The following is a 23805-nucleotide window of genomic DNA, read 5'->3' on the forward strand; positions in this document are numbered from 1 at the left end:
CGTTCCACAATGGGAAAAAAAGGTGTGCTACACATGAGATGTACAACGCGGTGAGCAGAATTCACAGTGCTGCATTGTGCACTTGGAAGTTGCTAAGGAAGTGGATCTTAAAAGTTCTGAACATGAAAAAATACTGGAACTATGTGAGGTGATGGATGTTAACTAAATGTATTGTAATCATTTCACAATAGACACATATCACATCATTATGTTGTACACTTAGAACTCATGTAATGTTACATGTCAATTATATCTCAATAAAATAGAGGGGAACGTTGTCATCGTCAAAGCTGCTATTTCTTTTACGCTCCCTAACCTCTCTGAGGAAATAAAAAAATGAAATAGTTCATGAAATCTGGATTAACTGAAGACCAACTAACCAGAACCCCCAATTCACTGGAATTCGTGTGCCTTCTGTACTTCAGCAAGTACAGTAATAAGAAAACTATCAGGAGGCTTGTGGCCACATTTCCTCCCCTTTTACTCTGGATTCACTTCTCACAAATTACAAGGGAAAGAAACCAGGACTGATTTCACATAGACCTGAATTCAGCTCCCAGTCTGATCACTGTCGGTTGCAAGCATTTGCCTGAATAATCGAATCTCACCAAAACACTGAATTTTTCATTTATAAAAATACAACAACACCTGCTCCATAGGTTTATATTTTGAAAATCATACTGAAGTTGAGTTTTCATCTAGGGTCAGGTTGGGGGAGTTAAGTTAGAAAGTTAACACATATACTCATATTTTCCTTGAAAACTCACTCACTTGCCCACCACTGTCCAATAGAAATATAATGAGAGCCACATATGTGATTTTAAATGTTCTGTTTGCCCTTTAAAAATGTAAAAAGAAACAGGTTAATTTTATTTTCATAATATATTTTATTTAACCTAATCTATCCAAAATATTATTTCACCATGTAATCAACATAAAAAATTACTAATGAGATATTTTACTTTTTTTTGGTACTAAGTCTTCAAAATCAGTGTGTACTTCACACCTACTGCACATCTTAACTCAGACTAGCCACATTTCACATGCCCGGTAGCCACCTAAAGTATTAGACAGCACTGCTCTACAGCACCCTGGTGTCTACTGGAGACAAGCCATGTCTTCAGAAGGGCCACCTAACAAGGATTTCTTCCAGTGTTGCCAAGCCAGGTCCCTATTTCTCTAGTTGAGAACAGTAAAGCAGATGGTTTCCACTTAGGGCCCAAGATGGAAAATTATCTTTAAGGATCAGAATCACTCAATGAGTAAGTTGTTCTCACTTCTAAAACACACCTCTGGACATTCAGAGAAAGGAGAGAGCCTCCTTCACCATCTCACATACTCTGCAGATCCTGGAGATTTGATCATTGATTTGCTCTGCATAAGTGTAGTTGAAATTATAAGTTAAATGTGTATGTATGCTTTTGCTTGGGTGTGTGGACAGAATTTCAGCTCAAGGGACATTTGTTGAGCTCCTACTATATGGCAGAATCTAGAAAACACCAAGGTGGTGCCTGAATTCAAATCCTGACATAGTTACTTAGAAGCTCTGTAACCTTCAGCAAATGACTTGGTTTAAGCCTCAGTTTTCTCATCTGCAAAACAAAAATAATAAAAGTTCTCCATTCACAGGATTTTTTTTGAAAATTAAATAAAGTCAGTCCTAACAAAGCACATGGCAGAAAACACATACTTCACTTTCCCATTTTTCATAGTGATTAGTACTGGGTAGCAAAGTAAATATTTGCTGATAATGACAGTGCTAAACAGGGTTGGGCAGATTTGGGAATGCTAAGGAGATGCAGAAGACCTCCAGGTCCCAAGACGTCTTGTCCCACCCAACCACCACCACCACCACCTTCTGCAACAAACATGGCAGACAATCACCCTTTCAGCTTGTGTCATTCTCTCTAAGCCTTTGGTTAAAAAGTGGAAGAGGGACATCAGCTACAACATGAACAGCTTAGTATAAACGTGCTTCATTCACTTTTCTCCTGCCTGGAGAGGCCTCAAGAATCACTGGTGCTCATATGATGGGGTCGGGGTCAGGGCTCAGAAACTGCGGAGCCGGCCAACCTGGGTTACCAGTTGTTCACAGACCACAATTGGGCCCCAGAATGCTTGGACACATTGACTTTAGGAAACCGGTGAAAGCGGTTTTGTTTCCCTGCAGACAGGGCTAAGGGAAACAGAAACACTCACATGTCAGCAAGGTTCCAAACAGACTAGAGGTTATGGTGACTTTGGACAACCTGATAATCTATTTGTCAAAGTATTTCCCTTCCAAGAAAGGTGAAGGCTTAAAGAATAATTCCTCACCAAAAAAAAAAAAAAAAGAAGAAAGTTTTGTTTTTTAACAACAAAAAGGAAGAAAGTGAACCTGGGGCAAAAGCATTTTATGAAACATTTGACAAATACAGGAAGAAAGTAAGTCCAGGCCTGTAGGATCTTGCCAATGGCTTGCTGAGCAGTGGAGGGAGAGGCTGAAGTTCTGTGACACCAGCTGTGTCTGTGAGTGTCCATCGGCCCCCTGGCACTCCTGCAAGTGGGGAGCTTGCTTCTCGTTTCTTACTCCAGTGCTCCGAAAAAAAGAAGTGACAAATAGAACATTTTGTTGGAAGAAAGACACTGATCTTCATTCTGTTCTCTACCCCTCTGTGAACAGCAGAATGAGAAACTTTACACCTGGTACTAAGTAATCTCTCCAAGTCAGCATTTCTCCACCTGAAAAACCCTTTGTCGTGGGGGGCTGTCCTGTACAGTGTGGGGTGTTTAGCAGCCTCTCTGGTCTCCACCCACTAACCACCAGGAGCACCACTTCCCTCACCCCCAGTTATGACAACCAAAGATCTCTCCAGACATTGCCTGATGTCCCCCGGGGGACAAAATCTTCCTCAGTCACTGGCCTAGGGTGGGAGCAGTCTGCCATTCTGCCTAACTCCTGGACGGCAATGGTCAAGGAGAACTCTGCTTTCTGAGCCAGATGGGAAAAATCAGTTATCTAAACCCTAACTCTCCACTACATCTTTTTTTTTTTTTCACTTCCAACAAAAGAACAGTTCAGTTTAGCAAAGCAATGAATAATATAAAAATGCAGCCTGGAGATGGGGTTTCTAAGCCAGATTTGGCCTTCCTAGCTTCAAAGATCATGAAACCTCTCATTTGTACCCCACAAAGCAGCAATTTCTCACAAGGATACGTTCCTTTGACTCTCTTTTAAAAGTCAAGTACAGCTTGGCAACCACAGAGTACAGAAAATATAGGCTTTCTGCAAGAAGCAATTATTCAAAACCCAACGATTGAAAAAAAAAATGAGCATGTCAAATCGTGTCAGTTACAACACATAAGACAACTGGATTCCTTCACTTAGAAGCCACGGAATGGTCTGGGTTTGTTTTTTCTTGCTGACTTCGATTATTTCTTAGAGGTATAACCTAAGCTGTCTAAAACTGTTGACACTGGGTTACTGACCTTTTAATTTAAAAACAAGAAGGTCCAGGTTTAGGAGTTAGGCCTTTACTTTAAATGTTCACCAATCATTACAGCCATAATTAGACCTTGTGCTGGAATGCACCAGAATCTGCCTCCAGGATCACTTACAGGGCCTGGAGAAGCCACAAAAACACTGAACGTCTCAGCATTGGTAAGATTTTTCTGGGCTGGCACAGGAAAACTCAGCTCATGGAATATAAATCAGCAACTCTACACTCTAATTTCCACCCTTCACATGTAGCGTGATTATACAAGCAAGTGCTACGAGCATCAAGTCAAAACTGAGGCTTGTTTGCCAGAAGGCAGCCAAACCTTCAATTCTGTGGTTAATGCCACCTAGGGCTATAATTACACAAGCTAATATCATCTTTCCACTCAAGAAGAGGAAAAGGGATCCTTGCGGCCAACGTTCATGTGAATTAACCATCTTCGGATTAATACCAAGGCTAACATCAAATTCCTAAGGTATTCAAATTCAGATGTTTAAAAGTGAAAAATCTAGCATCCGACAGTATCATTAACATGCTTATAGCATAGCTTCTTAACTGTGTTAAATGTCAGTTTCAGAAATGTTCCCCAAACAGTGTCTCCCATGTTATTAAAGGGATTTTGCATAAAATAAACCAATTTTGTTATAACCTTCACATACACGGCCGAATTCAGGGAGAGTGCAAACATTTGGAGAACTGTTGGGTTCCCTCATTGGGTGTCAAGGAATCAACATTAGTGTATTTAACTGAAGGCAGGCACAGAGACTGGTTTTATTAGAAGGCCCAAACAGGATACTACTCATTGAGAAAAGCTTGCAGGGTGGGGGGAATATGGTATTTGCTTTCCAAGGCAAAAACTAATTCCTAAAAAGTAAATTAGGCATTTAAAATTACAGGAAGCTCATACATGGATCACATCAAATCTTTCAGACCACTAATATCCTATTACACTTCCACTATTACACAAATAAATATGCTTAAAACCTGAAGAGAAGTTGTTCTAAATGAACAGTTTGTTATGGAAAACCATCCTGGTTAAAACCTCCCTGGTCTGAGGCCTCTACCACTTTACTTTCTGACCCTCAACCTCGGTCATTCCCTTCACCCAAGCTGCCGCTAACAGGCCTATGCATAACCTCGTCCATCTTCATGTATGAGCCACCAAAATGGATGGGCAGTTTCGTAAAAAGCGAAGCATGGAGTTATCACTTGATTCAACAATTCCACCTCTAGGCATGTATCCCAGAGAAATGAAAACATATATTCACCCAACACTCGTCCATGAATATCTACAGCAGCATTATTCATAACTGCCAAAAAGTAGAAGCAGTTCACCAATAGATGAATGGATAAATAAAATGTGGCATGTCTCTGTAATGGACTATTATTCAGCTATAAAAAGGGACAAAGACCTCATACATGCTACAATGTGGGTGACCCTCAGAAACAGAACAACAGATCGAAGAAGCCAGTCACAAAAGGCCACCTAGTGTATGGCTCCGTTTATATGAGATGTGGGAAAAACATACGGGTTCAAGTATAATTTTCCCAGAACACAAAGCATTCACTCCCCATACTTAAGTTTTGAACCATGTCTAACACCAATTTTTAAACTGACTTCTTTAAATACATTACCTCCTTGTAATAAAAATGAGAACTGAATCACGTTTACCAGACTCCACCAAAGTAGAACTAACATTGAAATTTAATATGAGCTCCAAATATCACAACAACAACAAAAAAATACAAGTAAATTCTTTTTAAACAGATAATACAGCACTGTGATCTTCCGTCTTCTGAAATGTTTGCTCCAAATTCTAACTACTGCTCCTTAAATGTCTCAACCTGGGGCTCGTCTTCAATTATGTTGACAAGCAATAAGATGTTAAGCATTTCAGAGTCTCCCTGAATTATCAAAGAACCAAAAATAAATCCCAAATTGCTTTTAAGTGTGAAATGTAGGGATTTTTTTTTTTTTTTCCACTCGGTTGAAAAATGGCTGCAGAGATTGGACTCAGATTTTCCAAGCTGTAAATCTCTCTCAGGCTAGGACTAGGTACGATATTTTTAGCCTCAAAGACTATTTCTGTCAGAAAGATATGACCAGAGGAATCAGGAAGTCAGGATGGCCATCTGTGTGTCACCGTGGCTGCAGAGGTTTTTGGAAACCAGAGGTGGTAATGTAAGGTCATTACCAAAGGAACAAGAAACAAACAAACAAAACAAACAAACAAACAAACAAAAATGCACACAATCCAATCAAATCCAACAAAAGCAGAATGCGTTGTGCCATAAAACATTCATGTCCTCTGGCAAAGTGATTCTGTTTTTAGGAATTTATCGTAAAGAAAAGCAAACCCCTGCAACATGATTTATAACAGCAAATGACTGGAGGCAGCTTCAATAAGCAACAATAAGGGTTGGTTAATTAAATTACGCTACATCCCTTTGATGGAATGTTATGTCTCCATAAAGACGAACTATAAAAGGCATGGAAATGTACTTATGATAAAAATGTTCATGGGGAAAGGATAAAAATCTATGGACTCTGTAATAATCATGCAAGCAGATGTGTGTATATGGACTAGAAGGGCCACACAAAGGATAAATCATTGTGCTGTTATGGTGGGCTACCCATTTTTTTTTTCTCCATGTTCCCAAGTTGCTGAAATGTTATAGAAAAGATTAGAAAAAAATTAAGTCAATCATACAAATATTATGGGAAACAATCCCATTAATCAACTTGCACTACCAACTACACTTTTACTTGTCCTATTTATGTTAAGATAACGGCAGTCAGACACCCCTAGTCAAGATGCAGGTGAAGGAAACACTGAGTCTTACCTGAGAGTTAAAACGTGATTCCATTATAAACTCAGCGATGAGAATAATTTTATGGACAAAGAAGTAAGAGAAGAGGTTCCTCCTGCTTTCTGAACTCCACACATGGACTGTTAAGTTTTCTCTTTAGATTTCCATTCTATCTCTTGGGAGGAAATTGTATGTGAGAAAGATCAGAAGCCTCTTTCCTTGCCTACTGAGCCTCATCTGATAATACCCATCCATCAAGATGATGGGACATCAGAGAGCATCACCAAGAATTCCCGGGGAATGACCGGAGTCAGGGGGATAAGCATGGACTGGCAAGATGGACCAAGGAGCTCACCACTCAGAATCCTGACACCTTCATCTTACACACAACAAGGAGTCTGTCTGTGATGGTTAATTTGATGTGTCAACTTGTCTAGACCATGGAACCCAGATATTCGGTCAAACATTATTCTAGATGTTTCTATGAAGGTATTTTTTAGATGAGATGAACATTTAAATCAGTAGATCTTGAATAAAGCAGACTACTTCCCGCCTCCCCCAATAACGTGGGTGGACCTCATCCAATCAGCTGAAGATTGTAACAGGAAAAAGACTGATGTCCTCTAAGGAAGAGGAGATTCTACCAGCACTTCAGACTTGAGCTACACTGGTTCTTTCCTGGGTCTCCAGCCTACCCTGCGTGTTTTTGACTTGCCAATCTCCACAACTGCATGAACCAGTTCCTTAAAATCTATCACACACATGCATCTACATAGATGACACTATACAGACATATAGGACACATATATATAGTAAATATATACATAAATATACTTGATGACAGAGACGGAGATGGAGACAGAGATGAAGATGGAGAAAGACATACATCCCGTTGACTCTGTTTCTCTGGAGAACCCTGACTAACAGAGCCCTGCTTCCATATGTATTCCGTGTGGTGTCACCTGGCACACAGTAGGTGTTCCAAGGATGTTTATTAAGTGAGGGAGGGAGGAGTGAACTATTCTTGGATCCTGGAACAGAGCCTCCCAGGCCTGCTGTTCGGATCCTCAGGGAAATTCATGTAAATTAAAATACTAGCAAAACTATCAAAGTTATTGACTCACGAGCTCCTCTCTCTGTAGGAAGGTTTTGTTACTATTTTAAGTGTCTGTTAAGAAATCTTTTTTGCCATCTGCCTTCTCGAACCTGGTTCACCTGATCTAAGATCCTTAACTGCACACCTGCGGACACTGACAATGCTGCTCATTATGTTCTCCGGGGAGATCACAATTTTTAGATTTATAATTTTTTATATTGACTTGCTAATTCAATATGAAGTCACAGAAATTACATCAATTTCCACTTATAACATCTAGCATAAAAAACAATACACCCATTGTTTTATACTCTGGGGTATATATATATATATATATATATATATATATATATATATATATAAACATCTACAGTATAAAAACAATATACCCATTGTTTCTCTAATGTGGGGTTAATATTTAGTCTTTGGCAACAGACAAGACTGCCTTCCCTTTTTAGTGTCCTTTCTGGTGAACCTCGTGCATCAGTAGTACGCTTCAAAAAATCTCATTTTCTGGACATATAATAGCTTATGTTGGAGTTACTATTTAATTTTCTGCCTCCAAGTTTTGAGGATTCTAATCCTGTAGTCCAGTTCAAATTATACACTTTGGGTATTAATTTTTTTTTTTGGCTTTCTAAAGTTTTTCTTTTAATGGTAAAAAACAAAAGGTCTTATTTTTAACACTACGTTTTACGTAATTGGTTTAAATCAGCAAAATGTATTCAAAGCACACTGACTCCTGTTTTAATATATTTTTTAAACTACCAGTTTAACATATTCTGGCTGAAAGGGATAATTTGACTCAAATGATTAAACTGGGTGAAGTTTTACTATCCTAAAGGCATCTTACCAATAGGTACTCATACCCTGGACCCCAGGAGGGCAGCCCTGCCAGGGAAAGGACATACTAAAACCTCATTTGAGGCTCAGGCTCAAAGGGAAAAGGTCAAAGCCGTCTCCTTGGAGGGAGGGCACCTGGCACCAAGTAGGTGTTCTGAGGATGTTTATTAAAGGAGGGAGGGAGGAGTGAACTAGTCTTGGACCCTGGAATCGAGCCCTCTCAGGCCTGTTGCTCAGATCCCTCTGGGAAATTCATGCAAATTAAAACACTAGCAAAACGATCAAAGTTACCAACTCACGAGCTCCTATCTCTGTATGAAGGTACCTGTCAGGCAGGCAGCACACATTAGAGCCTGTCTGACCTAGCGTCACATTCCACTTACGCTTAAGGCAGCCAGTCTCCGGACAAATGACAATAGAAAAATCACCAGTATTAACTCCCCAGGAATACAAATCCCTCAACGTGGACAACAATATGGCATCACCGCAGAGTGTCAGACATTCACTTACAACCTCACAGTTTGTCTGTGCATCCCTTCCCTCTCAGGTGGCTGAAAGTAAGTCCGTTCACCTCAACCCTAACCAGCTCACCTTCCTTAAGCCACACCTGCTGCTAGTTCCGAATCCTAACTGCCATTGTCACCTTGCACCCCTCTCGGGGGACTTTTAGGAAGCAACAGTTCCTGAGCCCACCCTGGGCCAACGTGATCAGAACCGACAGGGATGGGTGCCTGGGCTGACTCTAATGCAGTCAGGGAACATGAACGCAAAGACCCACCAGACAGAGGCGCTTTCTAAAGGAAGCTTTGACAATCAGTTGAAATACACCTTCTCTGAAATCTGCCCCCAAATCATTCCAGGCCACATACTTCACTCAGTGGCCCAGGTAACTGAGAGCCCTGGGCTCCAGAGGTTCATCCCCTGTGCCCTCAAGATCCTTTTCTAAAATGACAAAACTTCCACGAAGAATCCTCCAGAGTTTCATGTGTGCAACAGTTGAAACTATGTTGTGTTGTTTTTTTTTTTTTCCTTTTTCCTGAAAACACATGTGTCCTTTTGTTTCACGGTCTCACTTGGCACCAAGTACCCAGTTCATTTGCCCATCAGATTAGCTCGAATTACATGCTTTTACTGCTCCTACAAGCTAATGCAAGAGACCTACAATTAACTGTGGGCTGGTTTAAGCCCTAAATAGAACTAATGTCTGCCCCGACCAAATGCCTCGGGACCTGCTTTTTTTCCCCTGTAAATTGCTATTTTTGTAGGCTGTCTTCCAAAAGTTGAGCCCCAAAACAAGTTGAAACTGTAAGCCTACTAGAGTCTATGCACAATAACGTTTGAATCCCTACCACTTGCGTTCTCTCCAAAAGCTTAGCAAAATGCATGATGTTGTCCTTGTGACGGAAGACAGGACTGGCCACTCGTAATGTCATCTCATTCAAGTTCGTGTAATAGCAGAAGTGAGAGGAAACCACTAACACCTCTGCCTTCTCTGGGTAGGTATTTATGTGTCAAGACAGAGGAAGACACAATGGCCCCTGTCTCTGTATCTGCAAATTGAAGAAATCATTCATTTCTAAGGAAAAAGAAATCTACTTGGCACTCCAGTTGAAAATACCAGGAATGTTGGAACATTCCAGCACCATGAGTTCTAAAATGATGACAGAGGATCCAAATTTGTTCTGGCTGGTTAAATTTTGCAAAGGTCAGAAAGGGAGAAAGATGAATGGATAACAAGCATGATTCTTACTTATGGGCCTCCATGGAAAAATATCGTATCAGTATTACCGGTATTTCCATCAGCCATGAGTTACCCTAGGTCAGTCCCTGGGAGGGACGATCAGATAAAACCCTACCAAGTCCCTTGTGGAATCTGTAGCTCCTGGCATCCAGGCTGAAAAAGCAAGAGTGAATTAAGCTGAGCCAATTCCGCTTTTGGAAAGGGGAGGCAGAGGAGAAGCATCTATGTGTGTCATCAGCAAAGCTGCAGGCTCCGTTTCTCCGTAGATCATGTCTCCCAGCTGCCATCATCAAGGGAGCAGCAGCAGAATTCAACAAAAGGAACTGGAAAACGGGTCCTGAACTGATGTCCTCCCTGGCCTGACTCTAAAGTCCTGTCTTCTGGAATGACTTTGACGGAATAAGTCATATGCATCACTTCACCTGAAAGTCAGACTCTAAGCCTGACATCCTTAAGGGCCAAATGAGACCACTATTTCCTGGAGCTCCACTTTCATTCTTGAACAGGTCATATTGGTTGCATGGTATAACGCTGCATCACACAGAAAGTCAAGAGGCCCACTTGGTGCTAAAGAGACAAACGATCACATTTGTGCTATTTGAAAAGCATCCATTCTGCTCTCATTCTGCTCACATACCTTCCTAACCACCCTTACCCAAGAAGCCTGGTCTGTGCTCTAAGCCGTCTGATTGTCTCCTCTTTGTATATATGACTATTTTCAAATATGTGTAGATGGTGTCATAACAATAACATACAAATTCATTTAAAAGCATTTGTAAATTTAGAGTAGCTTTTGACTTTATGCATTTTATCCAACATTGGATACTAAATATACAACTACAGTCTATGAAAATCTGCAAAACTTTTAGATACCATGAGCAGCTCTTCCCTGTTTGGAATTACTAAACTGGAAGACTCCCGAATTTCACTCCTGTCTGATGTCACCTTCAGAGCCCTATAACTATCCTTTTAAGAGTCTGAAAACCAAAACCCAAAATGTTACAACTTTATCATCCTAGCCCAGATATTGGCAGTGCTAAATCACCACAGTTATAATGATGACAACAGGAAGAGACACCACACTGATGGCTTGCCCAACACTTGGGAGGTTCCTAGGTTTATGAGCCGAGGTCTTCTCCTACCCTACCCCAGTGTTCCTCCCACCTCATCTGGCCTCCTGTTTGTCATTTCTATAATGTCAAGGTCACCTTTGCTTAAGTAATAGCTAAGAGGGCAGGTTTGGGAGTCAGGGTACATGGGTCTAAGTCCCAGCACTCCCTCTCACTAGCTGTACAGCCTTGGGCAACTGACTTACCCTCTGTCAGGATGCTCTTCTGGAAAATGAATCCACAAAGGGTGCCTACGGTGGGATGGGCCACAAAGGGTCTTAGCCCCAGAGCCAGGCCAAGTGTTTGCCATCCATACTGGCTGTTTTAATTCTTATAATTCCCTTCCGTCAGTTGGTCACTTGATCATGCACTCCTTCATAACCATTCATGAAGCCTCTCCTGGTCAGGCATTGGCCCAAGGCACTGCTCTGGTTCTGCCTCTTCCAGGACCTTCCCACATTTCAAATTTTGTTTTTCCTTGCATCTTCCACATTTACAAGCTTAATGGCACATTTGTCCCCCATACGATGCTTAAGGGTTCTGGATCTTTATGTGCCCTCCCTACTCTTGCCCAGGTATGCAGTATGGAGTATGCCCCCAAGTTGGCTATAAAGACAAGGTTAACCATAGCGCGCGCGCGCACGCGCACACACACACCCCCATCCAGGTATACATCAGAGACCTGTCAGCAGGTAATTATCTTCCATGTTGATGGCTCTGAATTGCTGGGTGCCTTCCAGCTATGCTCTCTCTTCAAGCTTCACTTCCCGCCCTCCTTGCAGCTGTTTCTGAATCCAGGAGCCCTGGGGCAGGGGACCTGCTCAGCCCTTTCAGTCTTGCCTCTTCTTGTCCCTGTAAAGAATGACTGCCCTGAGCTATACAATTTCCAGAGCAAACATGTAAGATCCTTTACAACCCAGCCCAGTCCAGGAGCAGAAAGCTATCTTTCTATAAAGTCAGTCCCCTATTAATTTGTATTTTATTGGCCAAACAGTGCTTGTCCAGGCATTGTGGGGCTATTTTTATGCAGACTCTCACTTTGCAGGTGTAGCACGCAATGCAAGCTGGGCCCCCTCGGTGTCATCCAACACAGCGTTTGAGGGCTTAGGAAGCAGTCACCCATAGGACCCTCCCCATCCGTCTTTTATCTGCTCTGTGTTGTCCTCCCTGTTATGTAGCTGGAATCCTAGGAAGAGACGACTGTTTCAGTGTGCACTTCCTGAGGGAACAGTGGAAAAGGGACAAGCGAGAGGAGGGGGTTAAGCGGTTCTGCAGAGCTAGCTGCCCGACAAACACCCGGGGCGGGGGGGGGGGGGGGGGGGGGAGGTGTGCTCTCTGGGGTCAAAGAGTCACTCTTCCCACCTCAAGTCAAATTGTGTGGAGGTTTGGATTCCCTAGCATTATTCTGCGGTCCTTCTACATTTGCAGGATTGTTCAATGACTCCCAATTTGCCCTTATTAAGGGAAAATTGTTCTCATTTGACACTTTGGGGATAATGTGTAGTTTAAAAACTAGGGAGTGAATGCATTGTAGCTATTCTGAAATCCCATATGCTAATTCAAAAAGTGTGGGGGGTGGGTTGTGGGGGTTTTTTGGGTTTTTTTGTTTTGTTTTGGTGACTGTCCCACTCTCTCTTCTCCTCCTTCCCATTCCCCAAATAGCCAACCAAATGAGCACTGTTTTTTCATGCTTTGGGCAATCTTTGCTAAAATGCTTAATGTGTGTTCCTGACAAATGCACCCCTGTGGCTACTTGCAAGAGAAACAAACCCCAGCATGAAAATACCAAGGCTTCCTTCTTTTCTTATGTAAATAAATTTCCAGATGGCTCATTTGTAAGACTGTGTTTACTAATTCTTGTTTTCTTTCTAGACAATCTGTTCCCCGTAACCCTTCTATCACCGAAACTTGAGGTAATGCTTACAATTTCATTTAATGAGAAGTCTGCCCGAAGATGTGGTCTAAAGGGGTGGAGGGATTCTCATACCACACACACACACACACACACACACACACACACACACACACACACCTCTCAGGAAGGGCTAACGATTCTTGGTGGTGTTATTGTTGTTGGATGGGAGATATTTTTAATTAGAGTCAGAAGAGAGTAATTAATTTCAGGCTGATGAGAATGTCAGCACTGAAAGGGACCATAGCTCATCTGGTCCAGGGGTGGAAATCTGTGCCATGTGTACCCTTCCCCATCTCCCCCATCTAGTGCCCGTGGCAGACATCACTAGTTAGTCACAGCATCCTTTCCAATCGATCTCAGAGATGATCTCGCTAACTTTTTCAACACGCCTCCCCAAGTCACTATTAACCACTTACAGTCGACACGTAAGATGACACACAAGTGCCAGAGCCAAGTCTCTCCTTTCACAGATGGAGAGACTGAGACTCTGAGAGATGGAGTAACAGGATTCCATGCCTCACAGCTAGTCAAGGGCATTCATTCTCAGCCTGGGGAATTCAAACAGGCGTCTATGATATTGGATGTGAAAAAAATAAGGACATCTTCATTTTCAGTCTTCCCAACTATAATTTAGCATTTCCTTCACTTATGATGGACAACGACAAGCCACAGCAGTATTAGCACACATGACTCAGTCACTGACAGCAGTTACAGACATTACCCTGTAACATTCAACTGCTGCAGAGCTCTCCAAATACCACATAAGTCCTTGCTAATTCTAAATTATAGGAGTTATCTGACTAGCAGCTAGATCTTATATTTTGATGCATTAAGGAGCACACATATTAATATATCATAAATTTATTTTTTAATACTTTGCTAACTGTATTTCAACATATTTGGCTTCCTTTGTAATTCTGTGTGTTTGATTCTATGTATTTAAAGCATTGTTCTAAGAAGGGAATCCTCTTCACCAGGCTGTCAAAGAGGTCCATGGCCCAAAAAAGATTTAAAACCCATAGTTAAGAGAAAATTCAGGTCTTCTGAACTCTTACCTTCATGTTCTTCCCAACAAAAAAAAAAAAAAAAAAAAGAGGAGGGACGCTTACCATGAACTCCTGCCATCTTGGACTGAGATTTTTCAATTTAAAAACTATTTATGCAGTAGAATCATAGAAGGAGAGAGAGAGAGAGACAGAGAGAAGAGATACATGAAGTAAAAATTACAAGTTCCCAAGCCCCGCCTCCCCAAGATAACTCTTGCGAGCAGTTTAGCACATGGCTTTCCAGCCACATAGACTCATTATGTAATAAAAATGGAATCAAACAATCCCTGCTCTTCTACAGCTGTCTTTTTTCACTTAACGAAGTAAAAGAATCAGGAATAACACTGCGGATCTCTTTCCTTTACATAAATTTGCCCCACTCTTTTTTAGCAGCTACAGAGTAGTCTCCTATAGGAACATATCCCAATTCATTTTATAAGCCCCAATAAAGGAGATTTATAATCCCAAAGTTTTCTTGGCAGAAGATAACAGAGGGAAGAGTTATCATCTGTATCTGAGCCGATTAGAAATGTAGCTTTAACGGCTGTTAGGCTGTCCCTACTGAATGCAGTCGACAGTGATGAATTCAGTGGCGGATGTGGAAGGGTTGGAGCAGAGCAAGAGAAATCCCATCCCCCTGGCCTGGTGAACCCCAGGGAGAGAGGACCAGTCCAGGAGCAGGCCCCAGGCTCTGGGTCCTGTGTGGTCTCAGGGACACTGCTTCAGGAGTAACTGTTTACACTCCACAGGGTTGGTGATGAGCCCAGCCGGCTCAGACGCCCACCCCGGTAGTGTGACGAGTCTCCCTTAACTCCTGTCCCCCCAGTTCTACTCCTGTGGCCTCGCCTGACCGTCCCACAAACCTCTGCTACTTCTCAGTCACGACTGACCTGGAGGACAGCCACCTTGGGGTGTACAGGTTTGGGGAACAATTGTCATCAATTCCCTTGGGGCAGATGAAGGGAAAAAAAGAAGAAATGCTTTAGTCATAATTAGTGAGAACACGGCCTGGTTGATACCATTGTGCCGAACCCTATTATTAAAATAAAACCAGAAAATTCAGATAAGGCCAGCTCAAGAACAGAGGCTCCAAATAAAAAAGAAAAACCTGTTTTCTGAAAGTGCAGCAATGAGGCAGTGAGGCAGCCCAGGACACGTGGGGAGACTCCACTCTTGCCTCTCAATGGGACCCCAAGGTGCAGGGTGCACTGAGCTGAGAGTCGGAGAACCCAGCCCCAGGCTGCTGGGCCCCGGGCCCCTGTGACTCAGGGACGTGACTTCCCAACTGGGCCTTCATTTCCCCAGACGTGCAGTTAAGGGTTGGACGTGAGAACGCTTTCAAATGGACCCAGTTCCATCTACCCTGTTTTATTGTCAGTGCCACCCACTGAGCCGGATCGGGGCAAAGCAAGATCCGAGGCTGCCAACCTCTGCCAGGTTTCCTGGCCTGAACCAACTGTTTTTTCCCTCTTTGTGCATCTAAATTTCTCAAACATCGGGCTGCCACTTCTGCTCATTCCTATCCCGAGGTAAGAATGCCTTTTTCCCCTCTTATAGGTTTTTTTTTTCCCCTTCTCATCACATCTTGCTGTCTCCATTCTGCCTTGGGTTTCAGCAATTTGAAATTCCCTGGCTTCGAGTCAGCCCTTCTATCAGAACCAATGTGGCTCCACACTGTTCTACCCCCGTGCAACGCAGGAAATAAAACAAAGCCGCGCTTGTTCCCAGTTTGATAGGCTGCAAGTTTGGGGAACGGGGGCTTCAAATCTTTTCACGATTTTGTTTTGGCACCAGAGCGTCTGTGTTTAATTCTGCGTCTCCTGCCAGACTTGGGAAGCAGAAGTGATAATATCAACATGCGGAGAGACGGGGAGCGCGACGGGCCATCATCTCCCTCCCGGGTGGGGGCGGGGGGTCACTCAAGCACACACGGACTCACCCGCAGCTACACACGGAGACATGCGTGTGCACACGCTGACAACTACACCCGCACACAAACACGCACGGCCCTGTGTACACACAGACGCACTCACGCTCACTCACACGTAGACACACATGTGCACATATGGATACATATCCTTGTGCACAGTCAAGTGCACACACAGCAGATACACACACAAGTACACAGTCACACCTGTGCACGCACAGACACGCCTGCACCCAGGCCCAGACACGTGTATTCACATCCCCCACAGGCTTGTACGGAGACACACACTCCTGCAACACAAACACAGTTGTATGCATGTGCACACACAGAAAAGAGAAGGAGGCTGCGGTCTGCACCGCAGGGCGGGCAGGAGAATCAAAGGGTGAGCTGTGACAGCAGAGTAACCCCCACCCCCGGACCTGAGAGAAAACAGTTAATGCGCACAAGGCCTCTCCAGGAGGGCCCATTATAAAGTTCAACCAATTAAGCCAGACAGTTTCCATGGCGACGTTTACTTTTCTCAGCTCTGAAGTTCAGCAGCTCCCATGTCCTGGCAGATCTGATGTGAGTGCAAGCTGTGGTCAGCTCGTGACAAACTGAGGGGCCCGTAGTCTCTAAGACCACTCCCCACAGGTCACCAGCCAGCATCTCCCTTCTAAACAAGGCGTGGGAATGAGCGTGGTCAGCTGACCGAGAGCATCTGTCAGGTCCGCCTGGACCCCAGCAGGGCTGTCCCAGGGACTGCACAAGCCCCCAGATGCCCCTTCCCCCACACACTCAGCCACTCAGGACACCATTCCTGAGGGCCACCCAGCCCTGGGGGCACCTGGGTCAACCAAAGGAAGGGGTCCTTGTCCCTCCCCATCCTACAGCTGTGGGTGGAGGCAGACACTGATCTGAAAACTCACTCACAGGGATGGAACATGACAGTCGTGGTAAGAGCACCAAGCCCCTCATGGAGTAAGACCGGGCGGCAATCAGGGTGACACAGAGTGAACATAGCGAGTCTACCTACAGACCACGTGGCCCACGCAGGGACTCAGTGACCTTAGCTCTGTTGTCACTGCCACCGAGCTCTCTAACACCCGGATCCTGGAGAGAAGTAAATTCACATCATCCAAAGACTCATGATGGATACATACACCTCCTCGGGGGGTGGGTGTCTGTGGCTGTGTGGGTGTGGGTGTTTGTGGCGGATGTGTGTAGGGGGAGTGGGGGGTGTGGGGAGGGTGTATGTGGGTGTGGGGGGGATGTGTGTGTAAGGGAGGTGGGGGCGTGTGTGGGGGGAGGTGGGTGTGGCAGCAGACACCTTCCTGCTTCACCAGGAGAGGCAAGTTGCCGTGACAGATGAGCGAGATGATGGGTGCACATGCCCACCGCTGCGCCTGGCCCCGGAAGCTGCCTGGTGAAGGCAGGGGGTGCTGTTTCACGTGCTCTCTGAGTGCCCTACTCAAGCTGGGCTCCAGGTCTCCAGCAAAGGAATCTGTATCTCTCAGAGAGAAAAGGACTTGCAAAGGAGGTGGGAGAGGGGCCAAATGCCCCAAGGGAGGGCGCAGGGACAGGGGCAGAGCAGACAGAGTTAAAACTTGGCCCTGGAGGATCCAGGAAAGGGTAAGTCAGGATGGACTCGAACCCTCTCTTCTATGTGACACTTCAGACCCATTTTTAATGTGTTATATAAAAGTATGGAAAGAACAATTTCATGAAATAGGGTGGAGTCAAGACTGCTATCTTTTCTAAACAAAGCTGTCTGCCAGCAGCCAGCATCCCGCAAGATGCTTATCCATCAGAACTGGGTATGTAGGGGTGCCCACTGGCCCTGGGTACCACGGTGGCCACCGTGACACAACCTCTCCCTCTGTGGAAGGTGCCCAGTGTGCCTCACAGAGCCCCTGCTCTGGTCCCCTGACCCTTCCTCATGGACGTGGAGATCTGCCCTGATCCCCGGGCCACTGTGACCCTTGCCCGCAGGAAAACGGGCTCGGAATTTTATCTGCGTATCAGTGAAAAACAGTATAATACACCGGTTCTGAGTTCTGACCATGCCCGCATTTAAACCCCACTCTGTCACTTACTAGGTGAGAACCTTGGGCAAGTCATTCCTCATGGTGAGCCTCGGATTCTTCATCCATAAAATGGGAAGAGTACTATGACCTACCTCATGGAGTTACTGGAAGATTCAAATGAGACACTGCCTAGAAACAGCACACGACCTGACACATGACAAGCTCTCTATAAATGTTAGCTTTTATTTGTTTATACTCCACCTTTCTCCAAAATAGTAGTACGGGTGAGAGAGTGTGTGTGTGTGTATGGGTGTGTGGGTGTGTGTTGCGGGGGGTGGGTACAAGGTACAAGAGATGGATAAATAAAGCTAGCTCAGGCATCCCGTGCTGCATCCCATAATAGCTCAGGGCAGGCCACCAGGGCAGCTCTTGTCTATTGTCCTGACAGCCATCCCTTAATGGCAGACCAGTTGCTCAGCAAAAGTGCTACATTTCTTACTAGTAAGATCAGATAGACATTTTTCCCAAGGACACATTTTTTTAAAAAAATTATAAACATATTCCAGGCAACGCCTTACCATCAAAATGAAATTCAAATACTCTCTTGTGTTGGTTATTTAAAGCTTATTAATCATTGTAAATTATTTTGACACCCCAGTGAAAAGAACTCTGTAACCCCTTTAGAATCCCATTTTCATTTAACATTAATTAAAGGCCACTAACCGTAAAGTATTAATAAAATCAAATTCCCCAAAGGAACTCCCAGCTGACAGGCTTCAGCTCTTGGCAAGTTGTGAGACCCTGAGCAAAACACAGGCCATAGTGAAATTTTAACCATGGAAATGTAATCAGCCCAACTGTCATAAAGAAAGGGCATCTCTCAGAAAGATAATAGATACTTTCAATAATAAATTTTATGATCACCACTAGCCCATCTCCTGCAGCCAGGTGACGGCTATTTAGCAAAAGACTTTCAAATCAAACCTTACTGATATACTGTGTACTTGTTTGGTGGCTATTTGATTATCCACCAGAGTGTGAGGGCTGAGACCAAAGACCATCTCTGATGATCAGAAAATAGAAAAGGAAAAAAAAAAAAGGTCTATGTTACTCTCAGAAAGTGTGTGTTCCTAAAAAATCAAGGTCACCCACCAGTTTCCTTCGTTAAGGCTGAAGGTCAAGTGCTCTGGTGTTACTTTAACCTCGTTCTGGCTAATAATCTACTGGATGCTCACAACCCCCAGCTGGACAGCTAAGCCTCAAGAAAGGACGGAAGAGGAAGCTCACCTCCTTTGGAATCTCCATTTTCCAGGCTGCGTTATGAAGCCATCACGGCCAAATCCACACAGCCCAGAAACAGGCCCTGGGAGAGGATTAACACACACAGGTAAGGGCCTGTGTTCAAACCCGCCATTTGCTCCTAAAAGTGCTTCAGCACATTTGCCAAGTTGCCCCGTTCCCTCCTCCCCTTGGACAGTTGAGTGGAACTGAGACATTTTAAACCTAGATTTCAGGAATGAAAAGCTATGATTTTACACCTTAAAGACATTTTGCTTTAGCCCATTTTCACTGGAAATCCTAATGACTTATTGAAACAGAAGCTGTAACTTATAAAGCTGTTGGCCCAGATACTGATCACCTTTGCACAGCAGGACAAAGCATCACTAGGTGGACGTCCTTAGGGATGGAGAAATGTCTCCCATTGTCTTGGTGGCATAAAGTTCCCTTGAAAACCTGTTCTGAAAATATTTTTGAGTGTCCATTTCAAATAAAAACAGCCTGTGTGCTGGAGGTGCCCATTTTCTAAAGACTAGGTGTCTGTGCTAACGGCTTGATGACCTTCAACTCCACTCCACTCCAGCCCCACAAAAGTCCCTGGGAAATTTATCTTCAGGGCCATCTCTGGAGCCACGGAGGAGAGAAGGCAGGACTCAGACATCCCCCAGCCACATAATTTTATATAGGATAAAACTGAATAATGCATAGGGAGCCCTAATATTTGCTGGTCAGATCCAGCCACTACCTCCAGGAGAAGGAAGGATACTTAGAGATGTTAATTTCACCTATGAAAGTGTCTGGACCCATTAATACCACCTTTACCAACCCCTGTAGTTACTCCTCAATCAGTGTCCCCCAAAGCACAGCTCCCCAAAACATGAGACCCCGAGAGAATATTGACACACTCCATTTTTGACAGGCATTTCTGCCCACTTAGATGCACAGGGAGATCTCTCCAACATTCTGACTGCAAGCTCGCTGGCTGAGCAGTCAACATGGAAAATGAAGAGCAGATGGGCAACACCTCCCCCCACCCCCCTCTGCTAGCAGAGGCGATGACAGGCCAGCCCCAGGCCCCCACCAAGTCACTTGAGATGGGACTCTTGGTCACATGACCAATGTTTTCACAAACCCATCAAAACTTATCCATCCAAATGATTGCTGTTCCCAAAGGGATCACCTTAAAAGGGATTATAATTGTTCTCCTCAAAATCACTTAGAGATCCGTCCTTAGAAATTAGTCAGTTTCCAAGTCACTTGGTAAAAGCAAGAGTTGAAGATCAAATGGGAGAATTAAATAAGGTAGACCTAATGCACGCCCACTACGGTGCTAAGTATATAGTAGGCACTTAATAGATGTTGGCTATTATCATGATTATTACCCTTCCAACCTCTTAACATGTGGTTGGATGCCCTTTTACAAGGAAGTAGAAGCCTCAGTGAGTAGAGGCTGTCAGTCACCCACATTATTTCCTGTTTTATTCCCATGAGGCATTGGGAGCACATGATGTAAATTAAAGAATAAAACTATAGTCCTGGGTTAAATAATGTTTCTGTGGTAAAGAATGATGACAAGGCAAGCTTGGATCAATGTCTTCAGGAGTGCAATGGAAATTACAAATTTTCCTTTGAGATCCCCAGCTATACCATGAGGGCTAAGGGTGGTCATTTGGCCTCTGTCTCCTCATCACTCCAAAGTAGGCAGTAGAATCACCATGGCAGGAAAAACACCACGTGCTCATCAAACCTGTTTCCTTTCCCTGGCCACACAGGATGAATTACGTTCCCAACATCCTTCATAGTTTGATTGGGACCACACAAGTCCTGGTGCCATCTTCTTTGCCCACCTCCCTCATTCTTCCAGGCCATAAACATGAGCCCTGGAGTGAAATCAAATGACAGAGGAAGTCTGGGTCACAGCCTGCAGAAGGAGCTTCCCTCCCAGTAGAGCTTCCCCATCGGGAACGTCTACATCTTACTTTGTGTAAGCAAGTCATATGATTTTATTGTGTTAAGTCACTGAGATCGGGGCTGCTGTTAGCATGCAGTGTACTGATTAATGTAGCTAACTTCCTGCTAAAATTTTAGACAGCTTCCTGTTTAAGCTAAACATCTCAGCTATGAAAGACCCAGGTGGAGAGACAGAATTAGCCAAGACCTGGGCAAGGACACCTAAGATTTTTTCTTGTCCAAAACACAACTTGGAACTCTAAGGTACAATCAAAATAATAATAATAATAATAACAAAAACAACAAAAACAAAAACAACAACAACAACTTGCTTTTGTATAAAGACTGAATGCATAGAAAATGATGGGTAACTTTGTAGATTATCTATTTCCAACTTGCAAAGTAGTTTTGCAAGTAATTTGATAAAGATATCGATTGTAGAAATTTAATTTTTGAGCTAGAAATGACTCTTAGAGTCATGGGGAGCACTCATGGATTTTCAGAACTAAAGGAGGGTTGGTAGTTTTAGACCCATGTGAGATGGGAACGCAGAAGCCAAGAGAACTTAAAGTGTCATATCTGAGGTCACTCACTGGTTAGCAGAGGAGCCAGAATCCTTATCTTTCAATTCTAATCACTTCTACTTTCTCCCTTCTAAGATTCAAGAACTTAATCCTAGATTCTTCGGTGAAAGTGAGGAGGTTGACTCAGCTCCGTTTATTTCCAGCGCCGCCTTGGGTGTTCCCGGGGAGCCGTCATGAACCACACCTTCGAAAACTCATTTAACGGTCGATTCTGTACTGTCAGGACTTGACTTAACACAAACAAAAATCACGAGGTCAAGTGATGAGGGAAAGAAACAAAAGGCAATAGTTGCTCCCAAGAAGCTGCTGCCTTACATCTGGGCTGTGCTTAGAATCTCGCTGCTGAAAAGCCTTGATCGGACACAGAACAAATAAGATCCACCTTGGAAAAGGAAAGGATTTCATTCTTTAATCAATGCCTAGACTGTTCAAATACTGACTGAAGTCAAAAAAGACATCTTTCATACCATCTCTCCATAAATAATTAACACATTATTAAGTAATGAATTGTTAGGTAAGAAGGCATTTTTTTTCAGTTGCATATTCACAAGTAATTACCAACTAATGTGGAAGTTTGGCCCTGTTCCTCGGAGAAGAGGCTCCATATTTGAACAAGTGGCCCCGACTGAAAGCAGAAAGGAAAGGGAACGTCAGAGCTGTCCATCTCCAGGGGAAGAGTGGATGGAACTGAAGGGAGGGGACAGGAGATCATCCTGGTCCTTGACTATCTATGTGACAGAACCACATTCTAGGTCAACTTAGTCTTTCAGATGAAGATGTAACCCTCTGAAAGCCAGCCCCCTTTTGCACAACTTAGACTGGGTGCAGAAGAGGGGGAGCCATGGTCCCCTGTAGGACACCCCCACATCTCCATCCCCAGAAGTTATGAATGTGACCTTATGTGGGAAAAGGGTATTTACAGATGTAATTAAATTAAAGATCACAAGATGAGATCACCCTGGATTGTGTGGATGGGCCCTAAATCCAATCCAATGGCCCTAAATCCTCACAAGAGACAGTAGAAGAGAAGACAAGAGAAGAGAAGAAAACCATGTGAAGGCAGAGGCAGGGATGTAAGTTAACGCAGCTAGAAGCCAAGGAATGCCTGAGCCTCTAGAACCCGGAAGAGGCAAGGAAGGATTCTCCCCTAGAGCCTTCGGAGGCAGGGAGGCCCTGCTAGCAACTTGATTTTGGACTTCTGGCCTCCAAAAGTGTAGGAGAATAAATTTCCATTGTCTCAAGCCACCTGGTTGGTGGTAATTTGATATGGCAGCCACAGGAAATCAAGGCAGGTGCTGCTGGGAAAGAAGGCCCATGGAATATGTGCAAACCTCCTCAAATCCAGCTGGGAAGTCATGGCTCCTCCTCTTAGCCTAGAGGCCCAGGAAGACAGACAGCAGGGACTCTTTTATTTACTCACTCAACAAACATTTGCTGATCAAGATGTCTCTCTACCCTCAACTAGTTCACAGTTTAGCAGGGAAGGGAGACTTTGCAAAAATAGTAAGAGTAGTGTGAGTAAGCATCAGAAGTGGTACCAAATGGACAGGAGACTAGAGGGGGATGCTCAGCTGCCAAAGGTACTTCACAAAGAAGAGCACGCACACCCATCGCCTAAGGTCCCATGAGGAATGGACAGTTTCCCCATCCCTGAAATACCAGCATGGTGAGCAGTACGCCGACTACATATTTCTCCCCTTCTCTTCCCTCCCTAAATCATGGAAGGAGAGGAGGGCTGGGGAGGGAAAGTAATAGCTCAGTGGTAGAGTGCCTGCTTAGCATGTACGAGGTCCTGGGTTCAATCCCCAGTACCTCCATTAAAATAAATAAATAAACCTAATTACCTCCCTCACCAAAAAAAAATAAATAAAAGAGGGCTTGAGGGTAGCAGGGAGGATTGTAAAGTGGTCTCTGTGGAGGCAGCAAGCCTCAGATTCTTTGAAAATTCTCTTCCAAGTCTTGGGCTGCCTACCATTGACACAATGGCCAGGTACTAATACCCATAATTTTACGCAGGGGA

Source organism: Vicugna pacos, chromosome 11 (assembly GCF_048564905.1).
Source record: "Vicugna pacos chromosome 11, VicPac4, whole genome shotgun sequence".
In the NCBI taxonomy this organism is placed as follows: domain Eukaryota; kingdom Metazoa; phylum Chordata; class Mammalia; order Artiodactyla; family Camelidae; genus Vicugna; species Vicugna pacos.